This window comes from Scomber japonicus, chromosome 12, assembly GCF_027409825.1.
Source record: "Scomber japonicus isolate fScoJap1 chromosome 12, fScoJap1.pri, whole genome shotgun sequence".
Taxonomy (NCBI): Eukaryota; Metazoa; Chordata; class Actinopteri; order Scombriformes; family Scombridae; genus Scomber; species Scomber japonicus.
Genome location: NC_070589.1, coordinates 13563592 through 13586279, shown reverse-complemented (window position 1 = coordinate 13586279; position 22688 = coordinate 13563592). Strand labels below are relative to the sequence as shown.

The 22688-nt window shown below is 39.7% G+C and overlaps 1 protein-coding gene across 1 annotated transcript in view; it reads left to right on the top strand.

The window, feature by feature from the left end:
* Positions 1 to 5575: 5575 nt before the first annotated feature.
* Positions 5576 to 22688, top strand: part of kcnn1a (potassium intermediate/small conductance calcium-activated channel, subfamily N, member 1a) — a 44607-nt gene continuing 27494 nt past the window's right edge. The window contains exon 1 of the mRNA XM_053330569.1: positions 5576 to 5873. The gene's annotated coding sequence lies outside the window, so the exon portion shown is untranslated. The remainder of the gene's footprint in view (positions 5874 to 22688) is intronic.

The following is a 22688-nucleotide window of genomic DNA, read 5'->3' as shown; positions in this document are numbered from 1 at the left end:
CAGCACAGTCATTTAAGACTCCAACAGAGGGACCCCTCCCCTGAAGGAATCCGTGCAAACTCGCAGAAAGGGTGCTCTTTAAATGTATGTGAGTCAACCGAGGCTAACAGGAGAGCATTCGAGTCTCAGACTCAGGACCTGCAGCAGCAGCAGCAACAGCAGCAACAGATCCCACAATTACGAGCGCAGCAACAGCTACTGGTGGGGAGCAGCTTGCCTATCAACTACTGCGCCAGCGGCTCAGGAGAGCTATGTAGGACTCACCAGGCTCCACAGCTGCAACAGCAAGAGCAGCAGCAGCAACAGCGGCAGCAAGGCGCACTGGGGCTCTGTCCCCAGCGTCCGCAGCACTGTGAACAAGACCGCAATAAGTCTGGGAGGATCACCTCGCAAGGAGATCAGGCGCAGCCACACAACCGTGACTCCCGCGTAACCCCCCCGGTAACACAACAGGCATACGCGGGGAACTCGTCTGCGACTGGCAGCAACAGCAGCAAAGACAGCCCCAACTACGGCTCGAGCTATCACCTGTGGCCAGAGAGCCCGCATAAAGGAGAGGAGAGGATACGCATCGACCCCCATAAGGTAGATTTTCCATCTTTTCTCATGCGATATCACGACTAATCATCCTTTAATGACACAAACAAACTGGTCTTAACGTTTTCATTCAATGACCACGCCTGTCATATGATTTTGATAGAGCACAGGCGGCTATGTGTGTGGTGTGCACGCGCTTGGTATTAATGTGTGTGTATATAAAGGAGGCTATTTGAATCGTCATTTTATGTTGAGCAGTTTCTCAAAAAAAAAGAAGCACCGATGCAACTATGATACATGTAACCCAGCGCGTGACATTTCTTATCTAGATGATTAGTTTCATTTGGTCACACAAGCACGCGCGTAACCGCACACGAATGCTTAAGCGAACACACAGACACAGACACATACATATGCGCGCGCGCACACACCTGTTCATGTTGCAGTGTTGTTTTGGGCAGACCAGCTGAACATATTCAAATGACGGTGGCTGGCAGGTGAGTTAGAAAACAAAGCGTCTGTTGGTTCATGAGAACAGAGGCGCGTCTGAACAGGGGAATTTTAATATTTTGGCTTCCAGACACCGCTCTGACACAATGGATGGCTTCATATCATTAGGCCTGTACCTCTCAGTGTGACCTGTTGTCGGCAGGGAGCTCAACACACTTCCAAACTCACTTTACAATAGATTACGTAGCCTGCTCTATGTGCAGCTTGGAGAGCACTTAAAACAACATCCAACGTCATATAATACATCATTTGTATCATAAACGGAAAAGTAAATACATTTTGTGGCAATAAAAACCTCAAAGGATATTTTCATCTCAAATAAATGACAATGAGACAATAAAGAGGACACGCACATTGAGAGATTAAAAGAATCTGAATAACGACATGGATGAAAACATCTCAAGAAGATAATGTTAGGCAAAGGGCATAAAATAAGTTAAAAATTCCCTGTAGAACGTGAAATCCCAGTGAAAGTATAGTATTGAGTAGGATATATGACTTATGTGTGTCAGCATGTACATGTGTTAAAAAGAGAAAGAGAGGAGAAAGAAGTTGTTCTAAGGGACAGTACAAGGCTGGTTCAAGAGATCTATTTCAAATTATCAAGAGATGTAGATTAACTGGCAGCCCTGTCGAGATCCATATCTTATGGAGAACTAATGATTTCAGGGAAGTGTTTGCTGCTGCAGAAATATGTAAATAGCTGTATAAATATATAAAAGTACAAGTTAGTCATGCATTTTGTTGAAGACATAATATTTTGTCAATGCAAGTTTGAGTTCAATGTTCGTTCTCTGTTCAGAGTTCTGAAAGAAATCGTTTTTGGTAAAGTTTAGATATTGAAGATATTTGAGTAAATGTAGAAACCAAACTGACACTGTAAGGGTAAACCATAAAAAGCTTAATTAAGCCACAATGTGTTAAAGTTGAACCAAAATGTATGATTTTTATTTTGTAGAAATAATCAGCTCAGTTGCCATCACTGTTATTGTTTTCCTCCCCAGTATTTACTCCAGGTGCTGGTGAGGTGAAGCTTTTATATCGCAGCATAGCACAGACAAGAACAGGGGGCAGCATCTTTTTAAAATGCCGCAGCTGTTTTCAGGTGCTGAGCTGGCACCAACAGCAAAAGTTGCTACATTTGACATGACTGTTCTGAACTTGGCTCAGTTTTGGGACATCAGCAAAACACCAAAAATGACCACAAGAGTGAAGTCAAAGTAAACTTTTTTTTTCTTGAAGTTGACACCTTCCTGTTTCTGGTAAAAATCAGAGGGTGTTTTGGTACAGAAACAGAATGACTGTACAGTAAAGCAAATACATGAATGTGGTAAATTCAAATAGTGTAGTTAACTCCTGTGGTTACATAACATAACAATTACTCTGATGTATTTGTTCAGAATATAGAGTTTGCTTTTTCTCCGAATACCTAAAGCTAATGTTATATAATCTTATGAGAAGTATACTATTAGATTCCAGGGCTCAGTTTTCTTCCAATCTGTTGCCTATATTGCATCTTAAAGACTGAAAAATTCTTTATATCCATCCATGTACCACAATAAAATGTGGACCTTAAAATGGCACATAATCCATCTCTCTCATAGACAAATTCAGAATCTATGAATATGTAAGTCTTTTACATTTCAAAAGTTTAATTGCTGCAGACAAGATGTCTTCTACGTCACTAAAAAGTCCACTGGCAGTGTATGTGCACTGGAGGCTTCACATTTCCACTGTTGCATACTAACCATAATCCACGATCCGCATCCAAACTCAAATCCTGCTCGTAGGCCCACCCCTTAAAATCATATTCCTGGTGGGGACAGAGAAACTTTCCCCCTTCAGCAGACGACTGTGAAAACAGCCTTGTAGTTTTTAACTCTGCACATACATCATTCTGCACTTTGTAGCTCAAACATCCAACTGTAGGAACAAGAAGCTAAACACGTTTTTGAATGAAAGGGGCACTTTAAAAATGCAAAGATGTTGTCACACTGACATTAATGCATGTCAATGAAAGCGCATATTGTACTAGTTATAGTGTAGAGGTAAAAAATAGTCAAAGAGCAAAGTCAGTGGCATTTTAACAATTTGTACATCTTTTCAATCCTCTCTGATTACGACGCTGGAAGACTGTTTTGTCTTTTCTAAACTAATCTGATGACTAAATTAAAAGCTGGAGAATGCAGCAGAGTATCAGTCATGACAACAATATTCCCAGATACTGTAATGAAATGAGGCAGCAATATGAAGAAGTCACTGAAACACACCACTTGTTGACTTTAAACAATTAAATATAATCAAAATGGCAATATGACTTAATTATCACAGCTATTATTCCAGACTAACAGGTACAGGTTTATTTATTACACAACTATTACATAATCCCATTTTGGAAATATAAAAAGACAAAAAAAATCTTACAAGTTCTCCCATGACAGACTCTGCCTAAGTATCAAACCTTTTCCACTCGCTCAGATCCGACCTCGCTAAGTATTTTGATACGGCTAGATGTGCTTATCTATTCACAGATGTTTGCAGGATCGTGGTTACATCTTATTGACTCATCCTTAATGAGACAGCCTCTACCCCTGCCCCCTATTTGAAATCCCTTCAACAAAACACTTGTGACAGAACAAGCCTGATAAAGTGTATACGATTACAGTAGCCACACAACACACACTGAAACTTAATAGCTAGCCCACTGAACTGACGGGAGGTAGTACGAAATTGTGTCCTGCCTCAATAACATGTGCTTTGAAAGGTGCATTGCTGCTTCTATTGTACTAGCCTGTGTAAGTACTCTAATGCCCGCCACTTACTGCTATGGTGCTATCCCCTGCAGGGACACTGTAGTAGCAACATAAACACTGCTGGATACACAGACATCGTGTTAAGAAAAACCTGTGATTAATCACTTCACAGTTTGTCAGATTTTTGGTGCTATCTGCCATCTTTTTTCTGAACTATGACCACAAAATGCAACGTTTAACTGACAAGAAGACAACAAATACAACAATAACAGGAAGTGCATTTTTACTTGTTTACATTTTAGCCTGTTCACTTTCTGATATGACATTAATTTGACTCGGGGTTCCTTGCTGGAGCAGCAGAAGTGATTTATAGGAAACCAGGCACGCAGAATCCCTCCTGGTGCATTCTGGGTGACTAAATGGACCAATGATTTACAGCTGCAAGAAACAGCTATTTTTGTTATTGATTAATCTTGTGGTTGTTTGTACAATTATTAACAGGGGAATAGTTTTTGCTAAATATATTTAACTGTCTAATAAATGTGTGGAAGTAATGTAAAATCATCATCACTATATATATCAAATATTGGATTTTCAATGAAGAAAAGTAGCATATCTTCCCATTTGTAGAAGCTGGAAGCACAGAATGTTTGCCATTTTTCCTGAATAAATGAAGATTAGTTATTATCAGGCACAGATAAACAACATAAAATGTCTGATTGTTGCTCAGTTTATGTGATGCTGTCTTACGGTTTAAATTACAACAAATCTTTGTGCTGCTTATTCACTGTTTACTACTAGTACACGATGTGAATATAACCTTTCATAGTTTTGCCTAGAAGAAAACGCAAATGTAGAAATCAGATGAAGGGTTTAAAAAGAAGTGACGGGAGGAAAATATTCATGGGCTGGTGTCTTCTCCTGTCACATCACCCATGCTTGTAGGGTGCAGCGGGTCTGTAAGCTGTTCCACCGTAACAGCGTTTGTATGTGTGTGTATGTGTATGTGTGTGTGTGTGTGTGTGTGTGTGTCAGGTAAGTGCCAGCCCACCTTTCAGGAGAACATAAGGTTGTATGTGTCATTGCAGAATGGATGGCTTCATGGCTTGAAAGAGGAGCAAAGCTATTACAGTAAAGCCTTTTGTGCAGCTCCTGCCAAACTGCAGTCCAACACGCTTATAATCACCCTATATGATCTAGAAAAGGTCAACTCAGTATATATCAAAGTGGCACTTGCAACCAACTTAGTGTCTGTTTGACACAGTCTGGAGGATTTAGTGTGGTTGTTTTTCACGGTGGTTAAACTCTGAAAAGTAGTGTGTGCATGATTGCATTCCCCAGAAACATGAAGATTAATAAAAGTGGAACAATTTTCTACAAGAGAAAAAAAGACAAAGTAAAGACTTCCTTTTTTAAAAATAATATTTAAAATATTTCCAGTTTGCTGCTTTCATCCATTTAACGCATATTGTTTAGTATTTCGTTTTTCTCTTTTCAGTCTTTAGTTTTCTCATAACAAAGTTAATTTATTTTTAAGTGAATCATAGCAAAGCACTGGTGCCTCCAGCTTCCCTCCTGTCTAAATTAAGGAAAACGCTGAGGTAATTGGACTGCCGGCTTCCTTTAAAAAAGTAGTTTGTCTTATCAGTTGCGTGTTTGCGTTGGCCCTGAAATAATGCTGAGGTAACGTTGCCTTGAACAATTGATGTCGACAGATCTGCTTACAGCGTTATGATTAACTAGCAGGCTCAAGCCGGGAGAAACATTATGTTGATTTAAACTTTCTCTATCGGTCATCTCTCCCTTGTTGTTGTTACAGGGCCTTCCCGTTCTGTCCGTGTTTTTCACTGCTTTCTACATCCAAGTCCTGCTAGGGCAGCCAACACCTCGAAAGTAAACACAACCCGCTTAACAATTAAATGTCAGACAAGGGGCAGATCCAAGCTCACATCCTCTATATATGACGAAGGAGTGCCTCTGCTGTAGATCTCTGATAACACTATTGTAAGGAGAGAGGTAGGTGTGAGCTGTGGGAGCCTCTTAGTTTCAGCAGCGGCTGGCAACACACAGACAGTAAGTATGAACATGAAGCTCTTTAAATAATGTATTGCTATTTTCTCTCTCTCTCTCTCTGTCTGTCTATATATATATATATGTATATATATATATATATATATATATATATATATATATATATATATATATATATATACACATTTATTTATTTCTTAATTTTATTTTGTGTGTGTTAGATGTGGTAAAGTGGTACGCTGTGCTCCTGCTCTGAAACAGATTTATGTGTTACCATGTGTGTTGCTATGGAGAGATCAGCCTTGTATTATGTAGCCGTCCCTCTCTGGGGTATTGAGTTTGGTCAAGGAATCATGTGCAGAACAAGATTATCGGTTGAATTCACGATTCATTTCACACTCGCCTTTCACGCATGCAGTACACACATGCGGCGCGGACTAGCAATGACCGCGCGCGCGCGCGACACGCGCACGCAGCCCACACAAACAGTGATATTACTGTAAGTGGTGTTCAAATAGTGCTCTACTTGATATAGTTCATTCGCTTTGCGTTTCATTTGAGTGAGCCGGCACAAGGAGAGGTGTATTGAATTACTTACAGTCCAGTTGAATACAAAGGGTGGAAAGAAAGCGTGTTGGGGGTTTCCTCAGTCTCTCTGAGCCTCACTGCTTACTTACTGCGTACCACACGGTACAGTCACAGCATGGCAGATGTTTTCACTCTGCCAGCAGTCACTGCAATTTGTAACTTGACAGCTCGACCTCTCACGATGTTTTCTTTTTCTAATGCGTGTTGCACTTTACAATTTTTTTTAAAAAACTCCGTAGCATGCCAAGTTTCCACCATGGCTCTTTGCTTAATAAATGGCTGCAGCTCATTTATATGGTAATTCCTGTGAAATGTGTGATTCTCTATCGCCAGCCATAGTGGCTCTTTTCCAACACACAAGCTTTAAGAATTGAAACAGAAGACTAGTTGAATTTCCTTTCCTTCAGCTTTGTTAGCCACCTCAAATCACCTAACTGCATAAATAGTCTACAACATCTACAAGGATAACACAGCAACTGTGTGATCAGTTGAAGGTCTGCTGAAGCTGTGGGAGCCTCTTAGTTTCAGCTGCGGCTGGCAACAGTATGTATATGCCTATGAGCATGAAAAGCTTTAAATAACTGATTGTTGTTTCACCTTTCTTTTGTGTCCGCTGGGTTAAAGTGCTATGCTGTGCTCCTGCTCTTTTACCACACTGTAAGATTGAATTTGCTGCTTAAAATAATTTGTAACCTGTCTGCCTTAAAATCTTGAGTCTGGCAAGCTAAGAAACTTAAGTTGTGTGCACATATATCTAGTGTTCTTTAAATTTAGAATAAATTGTTGGGCTGACTAAGATGAATATGACAAAATACTCCATATAAATCAACTTTATACTTGAAATTAGCCTAAATCAAAACATTTTTTAGTGATACTAACAAAACATTTCAAGTTGTACCAATCTAAATCCCAGTTGTTTAAACTTATCAATTTATAATGTTTAGTGGTACAAACAATAAGAAAAGTTGGCTTGACTACACATCTTGTTAAATGAACTTATCTTTTTAAAGCAGGTTACTTTTTTCCAGGAACAGTTCATCTTAGTTGCAATGTTAAGTTCATCATACTGGAAAAGATAAAAAATGCAGCTTTTTCATCTACGACTCGTGTTTTGAAAATGTGAAGAAATATGCTCAGCGGTCAGTAAGTGCATTTACAGTCTTATAATTAAATGAAAACCATGTTAAAATTAGTTATTTAACTTTGTCTTATATCAATACATTACTTTTCACTGTGATACGACTTTCCCATGCCACACTGAAATTAACTCACACACCTCACAGACACAGATGAACCTGCTGAGATCCTCCTTCAGGTAAAGTGGAAGTCCAAGCAAAGCAGCTGCTCTTCTTTTCTGGTTTGAAATTTCAGCACACAGGTAAAACAACAACAGTAACAAGTAATCCCAAAACTGCAGATGAGCTAATGGCAGTAACAGCTTTTTATCACATTAGATTTGACAATGACTGACACTATTTCTACAAGTGACAAGTCTTCATTTTGTTGATGCTTGAGAGATTGTGATCATAGAATTGTTCTTATTCACATCAAGGGACAGAAGCAGATTACGCAGGTGAAACTACGGCTCAATTGAGAGCTGTATTTATGATGTTTTCTAAACTAAAATGTGTTATACAAGTAGCTCCTTTAATAGCTCAGTGCACAGCAAGTGTCAGGTCGAAAACCAGAGCAGGAGCACATATGATGGTGAGGATGCAGCTCACATTACCTGAGCAACCTGCCTGCCACCTGAGCAGGCTGTGAGCAGGAGAGTTTCTGCTAAAAACATGCGCTGAGAACTGGGGAGATATGAGAGCAGCTGCTTGTTAACAGCTCTGCGTGTTTACAGCAGAGAGCAGGAGGGAAGACAGTTACCTTACTGTGCTGCTGTAGATCACAGTGAAGTTTATCATTTTAGCATCCATCATCTCACTAAGTATTGATAGCTTAGAATTTAACAAAATAGGGTTTTTTGTCATTTAATAAACATAGGCAAAAATTAACTAAATTTGTTTTCTATCTATAAGAAACGCAGAAGATGAGGGCACTGATTAAAAGTAATGTAATCTGTGTATAACTGTGTAAACTAGCTAACTTGTTTGGCATGGTTTATTCACTTGCAAAAAATATTCAGTGCTCAAAATCACTCACTCAGAAATGGGGCACAAATATAAATCCGTAGTTTACCTATGGTAACTACATTAAAAAAAAATCAAGTCAAAAAAATTGCCAATTAAATAACTAAACACTGCTGTTGCAAACTTTACTTTGATAATCCTAAACTGCTTCTCTACACCTGAAGTTGACTAACAGTTGATCTAAGCTGCCTTTTCACACCTTACATTTTTTTTAAGACTCTGTAGCATGCCAAGTTCCCACCAGGGCTCTTTGCTTAATAAATGGCCATAGTTCATTTATATGGTAATTCCTGTGAGATGCTAGCCAAGGAATGCCAGGCATATAATGTATCACTGCAGTACATATGCTTTATGGCTAATTAGGTTATTGATCTGAGGCAGTTCCCTGTTAGGGCATGATCACAACACAAAAGAGTATTAGAGTATGAGTAATGCAGCTGTAAGCAGATATTTGTCATTCATTACACTGCTGGGACCTGGAGAGATTCAGATGTGCAATGATGGCTTCATATGTGTAAGTGACTGCGTGTGAAAGTGAGGGTGTGAGTGTGCATGTGTCTTTCTACATATCTTCTAATACTGTCGACATGCAAGCTCACTGAGTCATATCAATATTGCCTGCTGGCTGTTTTCAAATGTTTGTTAAACATAGTGTTTGGTAGTAGTGCAGAGTGCAGCAACGAGATGTGAGAGATGTGAGAGATGTGAGAGATGTGTGATTTCATCATACTTTTCTCACACAATTGGCTAAAGCGTTGCTTGCTGCCTGCCCTTGAAAATGCAAGTTTTAGAAAGCTTCCTCTGCCATTGTGAAATCCCATATAGAAAGTGTTTACTTTGTATGGCACTAGTTGTGCATGTGGGTACATGCATGTGTGTTCTGCCGTATATTCATGATGAGCTCCCTTCTCTGCCTGTGCCCCTTCTCATCAGGTCTTTTTGCCCTCAGGTCAGAGTTTGACTGCTGATCCCTTGAGCTGCTGCGCTACTAAATTTACAGCACATGATACACAACCGTTCCCCTGTAAAACTCAATCAAAGCCTCCTCTGGCCACTGTTAAATATTCAGGGTAGAACAAAAAGGCTTAGCTGATCCACATCTAGTCAGATCACTCTGCCTTTAGCTGTTTGTAGAAAATGTGGGGTCTATTTGTTACCTTTATACAAACAAAAATGTTTCTATGGGAATAAGAAAAGACTCTAGCCCAGACTCTAATCAGGAGATTTGTGTGTATGTGTGTCTAACATATGCAAAGTGCTACTGTGTGCATATGTGTGTGTGATTCTCTATCGCCAGCCATAGTGGCTCCTTTCCAACACACAAGCTTTACAAATTGAAACAGAAGACAAGTTGAATGAAGATGCTTTCCTTCAGCTTTGTTAGCCCCCTCCCTCCCTCCTTAGTTACCTCAAATCACCCAACTGCAGAAATACAACAGCTATCAAGGATAACACAGCAACTGTGTGATTAGTTGAAGTTCTGCTGAAGTTGCCTAACAGTTGATCTAAGCTGCCTCTTTGCAGAGAAACATTTGTTTAATGTGGCATCTTTCATGTATTTGTTGCGTGCATTGTGCATTGTGCATTGTGCATTGTGCATATTTGAGTGTTTGTGTGTACCTGTGTTTATGCACAAGGGAAAGAGGAGAGGAGAAGGAGCTAGTGAGTGAACGAGTAGGAGGATAGCTTTAGTATATCATTATCATGTGGATGCCACAGTCTTGTTTTAAGATGGTATAGGTCACATGATATCTATTGCAGCCTCCAGTCATGTGGAAGACCCTCTTCTTCAGGAATCTTGTATCACTGCATTGTAGTCTTCTCCAAGAACGATTTCCAGTTTCAGTTACAGCATCTGGCGTCGATGCTTAATTATGCATCTGCAGTTGTGTTGAAAAGGATGAATGTACAGTACATGTGTGTCCATGGATAAAACATGTTAACAGTGTTGTTTGTTAAATATGTGAATGTTTTTTTTTCAAATATCTTATCTGGAGAATGACTCTTATATAAAGGAGATAAAGAAGCGCTTCTTTTCCTCTCTCACTCCATCTCCCTCTGATTTTCTGTGGTTTATGTTAGTGGTTTCTATGGTGTTTGGCTCTCTGCGTGCTGTAGTTCCTATACAGCTGCTCCAGCCTCCATTATCGGCCTCCCTCCAACTGTTAACCCCTTAATGGGCCAGCGGTCTGCACACTTCCCCTTTTGTCGCTGCCATTTTCTCTTTAACCCTTTCACGAACAAAGAGGCCTCCCATCCCCTCCGTTCTCTTTCTGTGAGGGTCCATTTTTTCCATCACTCGTTTCTGCTCCCCAGCCACCTCTTCTACTCTGTCATATTGAAAAAAAGCTTTTTTAAATAGAATCAATTTTACACTAAAGGCCCCAGGGGGCATTAGAGAACTGCAGCACTTAATTTCATAACCAAAAAAAAAAATCACACAGGGAAACTGTAGCTTGAGGCTGTTAGCACAAAACTTTTATCATGTGAGACATAATAGAGTAGCATGAAAGACAGCTTCTCAATGGAAGACCTCGGTTAACTCTAGTACAGTAAAGTGTGGGGTCTGCTTATTATTGGTACCTAAAAGGTTACTTGCAGTAAAGTATTGCATTTGGTCTGTAAGCAGTCTGTTGGTGAATACAAATGTGCTGTTTTTCCAACTGGCCTCTGTTTCACTTCACCAGAGAAAAAGGAGGTTCAGAGCCAGATAAGAATATTCAATTAGCTCGACTCTATGGAAGACCGCTGCACCAGTCAGAGCATGCTGGAGCCGGGTGACACATGGTAAGGGCTCTCTGTTAGAGTGGAGGAGCAATGAAACCTGATATCTTCTCATTTCATCTTGTCACTGTTTCAGTAATTTCCCCATTGGAATGTCAAACACATACTGTCTGCTTCAGTAGATATAGTTTTTTCCCCCCTCCCCTTTTCTCAGCAGTAAGGTCTCATCTCAGAAACCAAAATGGAAGATAATGTGAATACAGAGAAATAAAAAGTGAATGGTTTTCAGATTATCACAGTTTGAGATTAAACCAGCTGTTTTTATTGCTGTTTATTTTCCAGGTTAAATTGGAAAAACCCATACGTGTCCATTCATTGGAATTTATGATTGATATATTCTCTGTAACACATTGCTGAGGATTCACTTGACCCTGAATACAAAAAAAAAAGAGACATACTTCCACTGATTCGCCATCACTCTCTGTTTCTCTCCCTCTCTTGTTCTCTCTTGCGTCTCCCATTGGCTCGTGTCCTCCTCCCGTCATAAATCTCAAGCAGGACGTTTCCAGGCAACTCTCCAGTCAATCTTTACTGAGTTTGTTGCGCTATCGATCTGTCCTGTGCTATAGGTTGTCCTGGCTTCTCTCTCCGCTATTGATGTTCTTGCCTCAGGGAAAGAAAGAAACTGCCTCAGCCTGAATTTACCGAGGGCTCGTTTTCAAATGACTTACAATCACCTCACAATGAAAATAGAAGTTGTCAGGCGGTGGCATTTATACATTGATATTGTTGTTGGGTCTCAGGACAGTGAAGGCAGTTTGATGGGAGTTAAAGACTGTGGGATTGTAGTGTGGGTTATGGTGCACTTAAGGGTGATAATCTCTGTGTGGAACATATGGCCACTGTGGTCCTGTTGGGATGTCAAATAGCCGCCAGGGGAACAGTCACCTAATGAAGATGGTTTAGTCTTCTGGGTCCACATAGACAAAGCTGTATTTCAAGAGTTTTGGTGTGTTTGTGTGTGTGTGTGTGTGTGTGTGTCTGTCTGTGTTTGTGTCTTGTTTCCCTGACCACATGTATAGAAGTACTATATATGAGAGGCCATTTAGGTCATAAATCATACTTGTTTTCATAATGTTACTCCTGCATCACAAAAGACTGACTACATCTGACTTATTATCACAAACACACAACTATATCCATATGTTGTACTCTCCCATAATGTGAGTGCATAATTGTACTACACGTGAAAGCCTGCGAGACACTAAGACAATAGAGGGTGTACACATAATATTTAACTCTGAAGTGGCTGAAGTCACTTTCTCACGCACTATTATTTGACATTGTTTCTCACACTCTTTCATCACTCAGTTTTTTGTCCTTGTCTTTTGCATACACCGTGATCATTTCTCACCCACAGAATAAAAATATTCATACTCACACACATAGTTATAGTCTCGCACCATTTCCTCATACACAGACACTCCCGCGGTTTCATACTGTAAACTACTAGCCTCTCTCTCTCTCTCTCTCTCTCTCTCTCTCTCTCTCTCTCTCTCTCTCTCTCTCTCTCTCTCTCTCTCTCTCTCTCTCTCTCTCTCTCTCTCTCTCTCTCTCTCTCTCTCTCTCTCTCTCTCTCTCTCTCTCTCTCTCTCTCTCTCTCTCGCTCTCTCTCTCGCTCTCTCTCTCTCACACACACACACACACACACACACACACACACACTCACACACTGTATACACTAGTATACTAATTTACTCGCACTATTCTATTATTCTTTTTTCTCTTGGACATCTCTCTCTCTCTTAAAAACATTGTTGTCTTTCCCTATTAACCCTTTCTTTTCAAATGACTTTCATTTGCAGTTAATTTGTAATTGAGATTTATGTTTGTTGTCAACATTTTGTTTCAATGTAGGAAGTAGTGTGACATTCTGCTATCACAAGTGTTAAAAAGGAGGTTTAGGTGGTATAATGATTGTGACACATACCATGCAACTGCAAAATCCTGATTCAAGTACGATGAGGACCTTTGTTGCACGTCTCTCTCGCTATGCTTCTGTCTGTATGTTGACTGTCAAACTCTGAAATGAAGATGAAAATACAAAGGTGTCAGGAGAAGAAAAAAATTATTGTGAACATTTTGCTTATATTTGTATGTATATGTAATCAAATCAAATCAAATGTATTTATAAAGCACATTTGAAACAATAGCCATTGACCAAAGTGCTGTACAATAATCAACATAAAAGCAACACAGCAAGAATACAAACTGGTGAAACAGACAGGAAAGACGACTCTCATACTGAGTTAAAAGCCAAAGAATAAAAATGTGACATGATTTAAAAACAGACAGTGAGGTATATTCAGTTGGCAGTGAAAAATATGTACATGTACACTACCATAGAGGGTATAAGTGTGCCCTTATGTCCACCCTTAATCTCTTTTTATTGGTTTGACCACCTGCTCTTCCTGTCCACATGTGGAAGTGACCTTAAGCAAGACCCTGAACCCCAAGTTGTTCCCCATGTAACAGTGTAAAAATATGCAAAAAAAGTTCCTTTGGACAAAAATGTTGCTAAATACATGTAATATAGGACAGTAACATGTTTGTGTGACTGAGAATGAATATTTATACAAAGTTGTGTGACAGCAAGTACGATTTCTGGTCTTAACGTCCTCTCATACGTCTCAGTCTGTGCGGGAATGTCTCAAGGACTGAACCTGCCTCTTCACGAGGGGGTTATCAGCACAAATCTGGCATCAATCAAGCAATCAGCGACAATGGGATTCTATGGAGGCGAATGGGGCAATACTGTTGATTAGCTAAAATAAAGAGGACGCTTTAGAGAGCTCATTATTGCAACGTTGAAATGCTCCGTTAGTCCTATTTCCATGTTCAATGTCAAACCTCCAGGAGACAGGAGTTTTATGGAGACATTCCAACATTGACATCAACACAGCACATCGGAGGAAAGATAATACTCATCCAGACAGCCTGGAACGGGCTCTTTTTAAATTGTAGTGACAAGTAATGTGCAGTGTAATATTTTCAAGGACCTTGTCTGTGTTTTTTGTTTTTTTTAATTTATTGTCTGTCTTTCACTCCACCCCGAAAAAGTTATCACAGCAGCCTTTTGTTCTTTAGAGGTTATTGGTAATTCACATTTTCTTACTGGGCAAAACTTTATTGAAATTAAAGGTACGATTTTATGACATAGCAAAACTGCAGTAAAGCAAAGTGTTCAGTTTTTGCTTGTCTCCTCCCTCGCTGTATTTCTCATAAGTAATGGTTGAACAGTGGAATTATTGAATTAATAATAGTCAGAATAGCCCAATCAGAGTAAAAACCTTCCTCTGTTAGAACTCATTTCAAAAGATGTTTTCATCCATTTAAATTGATCTAATCCTTTTTATTAGCCTACTTTATAGATTAAAAAAGCAATTTATTTTTTCTCTAAATATCTAAACCTCTCATGCACATGCAAATGAGTTATGTCACACACCACGTGGCCTCGTCCACTGTTATTTATGAGTGGTTTTTACCACTAATGAGTGCAAACGACCTCACTGGGCTTTGGTCATTTTCCAAGTCGTATGTTTTTTTTAGTTTAACCAACGTTATTCTGCAGTATTGAGTGCTGACAATGTCTTCATTTCTCCCATTTAATATCTGCAGGATTATATTCTAATATTACCTCATTAGCAAGCACACCAATAATCTGATGATTATGTTAAGAGATTTAAAGGATAGGATAACAATTTTTCAAGTATATCTTTAAACAATAATCAGGTGCCCATATGAACATTGCTCTCTATAATAATTCCTCCTTCGTTTTGTTCTTTTTTAATAAAGAATTCCCTCTTCGTGTCTCAATAAACAGTTTCTTTCACAGCTGCAGTGGACAGATAGAAACAAAAAGAGGGAATTTCATCTGTAACTTTCAAGGATACTGAATCTTACTAACTCAGACAGCAGCTCAAAACGAAGACTGTGAATTTTGTCCCTCATCACTTTCATTGTAAATGCAGTTGAAGATCTTCTATTTGTCAGTATGAACAGAAGGAATGATCACAGTGAGAAAAACATGTCATTGATTGCTTCTGCGCCTCCCTATTGTTTTATGACACACTTTTGTATGTCATTCTTCACCTTGGATTTGGTCCATATTATTTTGCCACATGTAGCAACTTCAAGGTTCAATTTGCTTATCATGTTCACCAAGCATAGTCCAGCCTTTATGGCCCCAATCTACAAATCAAGTTTCTATAGGCCCTCCCCCTTAATTTGCTGGAAATTGAAATTGTTCCTAATGAGGCAGCGGGTGTCCCACAGGGAAAGTAAATCCCCCCCTCCTAATCAGTTCAAACCCCCATCTCCCCAGGACCTAGATTTTAAGACACACACTCAAACGAGTACACGTGGAATAACCTTGTTGGGTCCTAATTATAATAGCATTGTGTCTCCGTTGAACACAGTGTGTTATTAGTCCTAACAATAACAAATTCCCAGAGGCGTGTACCCGTGTCCGTTTTTCTCCACTGAGGGTTTGACTTGTTTTTGGCTACTTTTTTTCTTTTAATCTCTAATTGAAGAACAAGAGAGCGAGAAAATGAGTAAGAGTAAAGGAGGCTGAGCTTTGCTAGAGGCCGACGATCATTTGAAACTGAGACTTAGAATTACTGTAAATTTCTTTTCCTTTGATACTGCACATCTAGCTGTTTTATATAGCTACAATGCTGCTATCCATCGTGCATTATTTACATGTTTTGAAAGGCGATGTTTTCAGTCTTTTTTGTGTTCAGTTCAGTAGTAATAGTTACTGTTTCTTCTGTTTGGCTTGTTTTCCTGTTTTATTCATGTATATTTTTATCACTTTGTAAACTCCCTAAAAAGCAAACTAATTATGGCCACATCATGTTTCAGATGATTCATACAGTAGCTGGAGTGAATGCAATCTTAAAATGATGCCAACATTGAATTGAACAGTATAAGAATCTTATGTGTTTTTGTCTGTTGTGACTTAATGCTATTGTCCCATATTTTAAGTCTAATTCTTTGCCTCAGTAGAGGTTATAGCATCCCTCAGGCAATTGCAGTACTGAACTTGTGTTTTTTTTTAAGTGTTTTTATTGTAGGATGGAATAAACTGAGCAGCCGTAGTAGGTCTCCCTCCTCCCCAGGGATCCCATCAACGCTACTGATAGTAAAAGAAACTTTAGCAGACCCCCTACCACATGGGACTAATTGTCCACACAGAACGAGGGTGAGCATTTAAGCTTTCTTTAGTTGGTGAGGTGGTGGTGCAGGCAGGTTTGTGGGCCATTACATATGTTTCATCTGGTTTTACCCATAAAACCTCAAGCACTCAAAGGCCAATTCAAAACAATACCAAGCACAGTACGCTGACACATGAAACCGAGGTTCACCTCCTGTGTCCCATTGGTTTTTTACATTTGAGAGATTAAAATACATGAATGAGCTTAGGGGAAGATAGTGGTTTTGGTTAAATAATGAAAAATTAATTCAATTCTGTCTAGCTTTGACATTTTAAAGATTTAACTAACACTGTAATATTTTCTAAAGCTTAGCCAAGCTTTGATTTGCCTCTTTGCCACTCACACTTCATTCGCCATATGCAGATATGGTACTGTAGATGGAAAAAAATAAATATGTGTACATGAATGATGTAGAAATATATGTCTTGTGCTGGCAGAGACAATAAAAATGTGTTACGTATAAACATTTCCTGTAAATAGAAAATGTAATCTTGCTACTAGTACTTATTTTAAAAGAAATATTAGCAAATTGAAATAAAGATTTGAACTTTTATTAGGCAAATAAGCAGTAAAACAAACAACTCAGTCTGAAAGAAGTCCATTCAAAATGTAATACTACAGATGACTATTGATAATGTTATGTATTTGAGGTATGACTTCTTGAGGTATGAAACGTATGGGAGATATCATCTCTAAAAACAAATTATGGATATGATGGCCAAACAAGTAGGCCTTCACTGACTGTTCAACCCACTTAGAAGAGCCAGACAAGTCCAGAAAATAACTGTGATGCTGCTTTTATGACCAGGCAAAGGCAACATTCACATTTAAGCTACTATATTGTTGGACAGTTGCTTTTTCAAACAACAAAAAACAAAGAAACAAGTTTGACCTAACTCTAATTTCTTCAAATAAATTATATGCACACCAATGTAGCCAAACCTCGTCTCAATTGAGTGACTTCAGACATCAGCAAGCAGCCTTGTGATTGTCCAATCAGCACAGCTCATGTATGAATGGTAGTTATAATAACCCAAATTCACAATATCAAGTCTCATGTCACAGTATCAGAATACAGTTGCTGCCTTTTTGTTCTACACACTCCTGTATGTGATCACAGATGATGCACATGTACACTTGAGTCAACATGTACATTCTTGGCAATATGCATGTCATGTGCTTCAACACGCATTTTCACAGTTGTGTCTCTCTCACACACACACACACACACACACACACACCACACACACACACATCTGAGCTACTTACTTCAGTGCACATCAAGCATTCGTCCACACACTTGCGATCCGTACCAGACATGTGAAGTCAGCATGAGAATATTCTGTGAAAGCTCTTTGAACATCAGCTTACTGCGCAATTCCTTGGACTGTCATGTTTTGGTGAAACACTTTTAATGGCTGGAACTTATCCCACAGAAGGGCAGGAGCAGCCTTTATTTAACAGCAGACAGCCCCACAGAGATATGAAGGCCTGACTATAGGGCGATGAGGGTTGGCACACAGAGGCTCGCCCATAAATAGTATTTCTACCTCAACATTAAATAAAGGTGACTAATTTTACTTAATGGCGTTGTTCCTTAGAGGTTCCATATACAGGTATTATATCAACATCTTCAACATGCTATAAATGTTTGAAGTTTCTGATGTTCTGACGAGATCCTTCATGAAATATATATTATTTGTTTCCCTCACCACAGCACTCAGGGAGCTGTGATGGAGGATTTTCCTTTATGAATTTGTGGCTGCAGACTCTGGTTTTCCTCTGTCTTTACCAGCGCTGAGTAATGATCCACATGCTGGTCAGGGATGGACGGAGGAGCCCTGATGCCTGCTGGCCTGTCAGAGAAATGTGACAGCGTCTAGTGTGCAGGGACAAACTGGAGAGTGTAGCCTGCAGCACTCAATCACTCCAGGGCCTGGCAAAGACACCCACAGAGAGCTGTCTTCCCTCTCTTTCATTTATCTCTTTCTCTTTCACCCTCTCTATCTTTTATGTTTCCTCCATTTCTAGATATCTGCCTTATTTTGTTCAGTTCCTCCTCCTCCTCCTCCCTTCTTCTTCTTTTGCAATCCTCCTTTCATGTCAACCTTGTCAGCATCTGTCCGTCGTTCTCACACACACACACACACACACGCACGCGCACACACACGCACACCTTCTCAAACAATTTTTCCTCGTGCTTGTTTTGTTGCTGCACACTGTCTGCGTCAATATCCGACCTAATCCAATGCCTGGCGGAGGCTCAGCTTGTTAAACTAGCACGCATATGCGCACATCCACCCACCCACCCACATACACGCACACACACACACACACACACAAACACATAATTAAACAGACTGGCACCCACATGCTCAAACTCACAAACACACAATTCCATTTTTAGGGTATATAAGCATTCAAACTGCAGCACAGTAGCCCCATACAACACTAAAGAATGAGGATTTTCTATTAGGTTTGAGCTGGCAGGAGAGAGAGAGAGAGAAAGAGAGAGAGAGGAGTGAGGCAGAGAGTTGCCTTCATTTAAATTGTTCTGCACTGAGGCTTTTCAATTTGATTATGAGGCTCCATTTCATAGAGCCTGGATGCTGCGTGCCATTCAGAATGAAATTGAGCCATTGGTCGGCTGGACAGGCAGCCTCCCTCTGTCTCCTCTGCGGGTGTATCAGGGGACGACAAGGGCAACGTCGGCCTGCCGTGCCCTTCCGCTGCGCTGTTTAGTCGGGTTGCAGGGGAAATGCGAAAAGTGATGGAGGCTCGGGTGGCTGGCTAAGTGGAATTGATTGAGTGCTTGGAGGTTTTGGAATGTGATGTGAGGACTCCTGCTGCAAAGTCTGTGAAGGACTCTTTAGTTTTATGGAGGAAAAGTCGTGTATACATCTCGCAACTTGTGTCTCTTTTATGCTCTCTTTCATTTGATCCCTTATGTGTAGAAACGCAGAATGTCTGTGCTCACACAAACTGAAGATTGCCCATATTTGGGTCAGTCCTCCTGATGTGGTACATTGACAAATGATCCAGAAACGAGTAACTAAAGCTGAGGATGTAACAGCAGCCCTGCACTCTCGGTGTCCATCATCAATCCTGTTCATTTACGTTACTGGAGCAACACTTCCTGAGACATTCTCCATTTACGCCTCAGGCTCCTGTTTTGTCCCATGACTTGTCACAACACAGCCATATTACTCTGATCAATCGTCATGTAATTGGTCATCTGAAACCTAAGTAGGAGTCTGTTTTGAGCCTAGTTTTTCAGCATTTCTGTTCCCAATATATACAAATGTTTTAAGGTTTTTAAGATGAATTATGTTTGAGAAATTAAATATTATATTTATTGCCATAGCCCTCACTCAGAGTTCGAAGTTCAGAGTTTTGACCTGTGAATCCACACCTTAAACCAATAAGAGCATTCATTTTTGGGTTAGTTATGTTATTTGACTTGGTGGTGTTTTGTGTATATATCATCAAAACGTGACTTGGTTTAAAGTTTTGAGAGTAATTGAGGGACATGAGTGGAAAGAAATAATCTTCTCTTGTCCAAAGTCAGTGATTGAGCACAGAAACAGAAACAGAAATGCCTAGATCTGACAATGACTCTGCATAATTAAGTGTATCAGAATAAGAATCCTCCAAGTGATGCTAATATGGTGATTTTGTATTCAACAATTTGGCAAGTGAAAGCTGCACTTCTTGGTTGGAGGAACTTTTGAAATGAGACAGCAGTTTTGTCAACTCTTTTGTACTTGGTCTTTAAATGCAGTCTTTACACATGGCTTCAGACACAACTATGCACTCAACTAAGTGAACCTTGTACAATGTTTCACTTACTGTAGTAGGGGGCACTAATCACACTTTGACTCCTACGTTTCTAATGCTTCAAAGTTGTAGTGAGAGAGCAGTAAAATTGCAGCATGTTCTAGAGCAGTGCAAAACAATATAACCAACAATTTCTGTCTGAGTGAGTGTCATGAATTTTCTTTTTATCAAATATTATCGTCCAGAATTCATATTTACATATCAAGCATCTCAGAAACCCTCTGAAAGTTTGACTGTGACTAAAAATACTCCAAGCTCAGAGCAGGACTACAGAGATATTTACTTCCTACACAAAAGCAAGAAAGTCTCTTTAGAGAATGAATGACACCAACATGTTGTGACTCTCAGAACCATAAAATGAAAGGAGTAAAGACGTTTTGTAGTTTCTCAGGATCAGTTACGCTGTGAATTCAACACATTCAAAAGACTGTCAGCTTGATCCACTGTGTATCTTGATGCAGGTATTAATTTATGCACCATTAAGGGACAAAACTTCTTAAAATAGCCTACTAAAAGGACCTGCAGTAAAATGATGATCAACTTCACACCAGCAATATCCCTAAACTATGTTACACTGCTTAGTACATGGCCTCAATAACAATATTGTTGTGATTATGTGTAACTTATCTTGGTCCATTGTTATTGTCACCGCACATCATGCACAGTTATTTTTATGATACTGATATTAAGTTTCCACATTTCAAGCTGTTCCTAAGCTATTCCTTCCTAAGCTTGACCACCACAATACTGCCCTATCAGTAGCTATTTCTACAGTATTTCCTGTCATTCAAACCTAAAGTTCACTCACTGCGCAGTCTTCAAAAGTGTAGAGGGGTCCTAATGGCACAGATTAAAAAGCAATTTAATACAGAAAAGGGGATTAGAAACACTATGGGCTGCACTAATCCTTAACCTTTAGTCCTGTTCTCATGGAGCCACAATATGCGCAAGACGATAGCATCACAGGACCAGAGTTAGTAAATTTCCATTAGGGCCGCCCTTCTTTATTCCCACCAGCACATTTAAAGGCATTAGGCATGCTTTGTCAAGGCTAATAAAAAAGGGCCAGCGGTGCTATCACACACCCCCGACTTGTTTCGGAAAAAGCACTGTTCCATGTGAAGTTTTCATAACCCATTATGATAATCTGCCTGAGTCTCTGAAGGGCAGGGGATAGACAGCCAGATAGATGCTTCTGGGGTGACTGCTGTACAGCCATTGTGTGGATAGAACATTTTCTGTCTGCATAGCCGGGACAGAAATTCACAGGCTCCTATCTGCCAAGAACAGCAGAAACGATAGACGACTCAGTGCAAGCAGAGTGGTGTCTCATGATATCAGGTCAGAAAACTTGGGAACATTTTGTACAGGGGATTTATGGTTAAAAAAGTTTAGTGTATATCTTTATCTCATTCAGATTAGAAATCCTGTACAGAATATACAACTGATTGGTTGGACATTATATTTATATGCCAAAACATACATGTAACACCCTGTGTTCCTCAGCGTGTCCCTAAGTTGCCCTTTACCTCAACAGATACTAGCAGTACTGTATACAGTATCTTTTGAGTTTCAAAAGAAACGTTTTTCCTTGTTTTCCTCTTAAAATAGATGAGATCTCACATTTGGTCTCTGCAGCATGCCTGATTTGAGCATCTCTGCAGGGGAAGAGTGTTTATCTGACAGGAAACAGGGTCATGCCGTGCATTAATCATTCATATCTAAATTTGTGCAGCGCAAAGATTCAATTTTCTGCACTTTGTAAGGTTCGCTATTGGTTATATAGTTTTATTTATATATCAAGGTCCATTCATTATTTATTTGTTTATAAGCCATTCAATTTGGATGCCACTTTCGTGAAGGAAAGCTTGCAACATACTGTCAAATAAAGAGAGAACACATGGGGGGGGGGGGTTTACTGTTGTAGTTTAACTGTGAAGTCATATTTTATACAAAAGCTTTCTTACACAGGCTTTCTAAATGAACAGATGCTTCCCTGCTCGCAGCTCTCACGACATCTTGCTGGAAAGAAGACTTAGAGTATTTGAGACTCTCAAATAAAAATGGGTGTTATTTTGGGTTCATGCTGCATGTTTGACACATGTCCTGCTGAGCACTAAATCTGTCTATGCTTTTATAACCAAAATTGTTTTGCAAGATCCTTCCATCTCTCTGCCCTCTCCAGAGCCACAGAGGTAGAACTCCCACATCAACTCTCTATTTAAAGTCCAATCTTGTGTGTCTCTTCAAGCTACTGTCAGTTTGCACCGTTTTTGTTCTGATAGTATTGT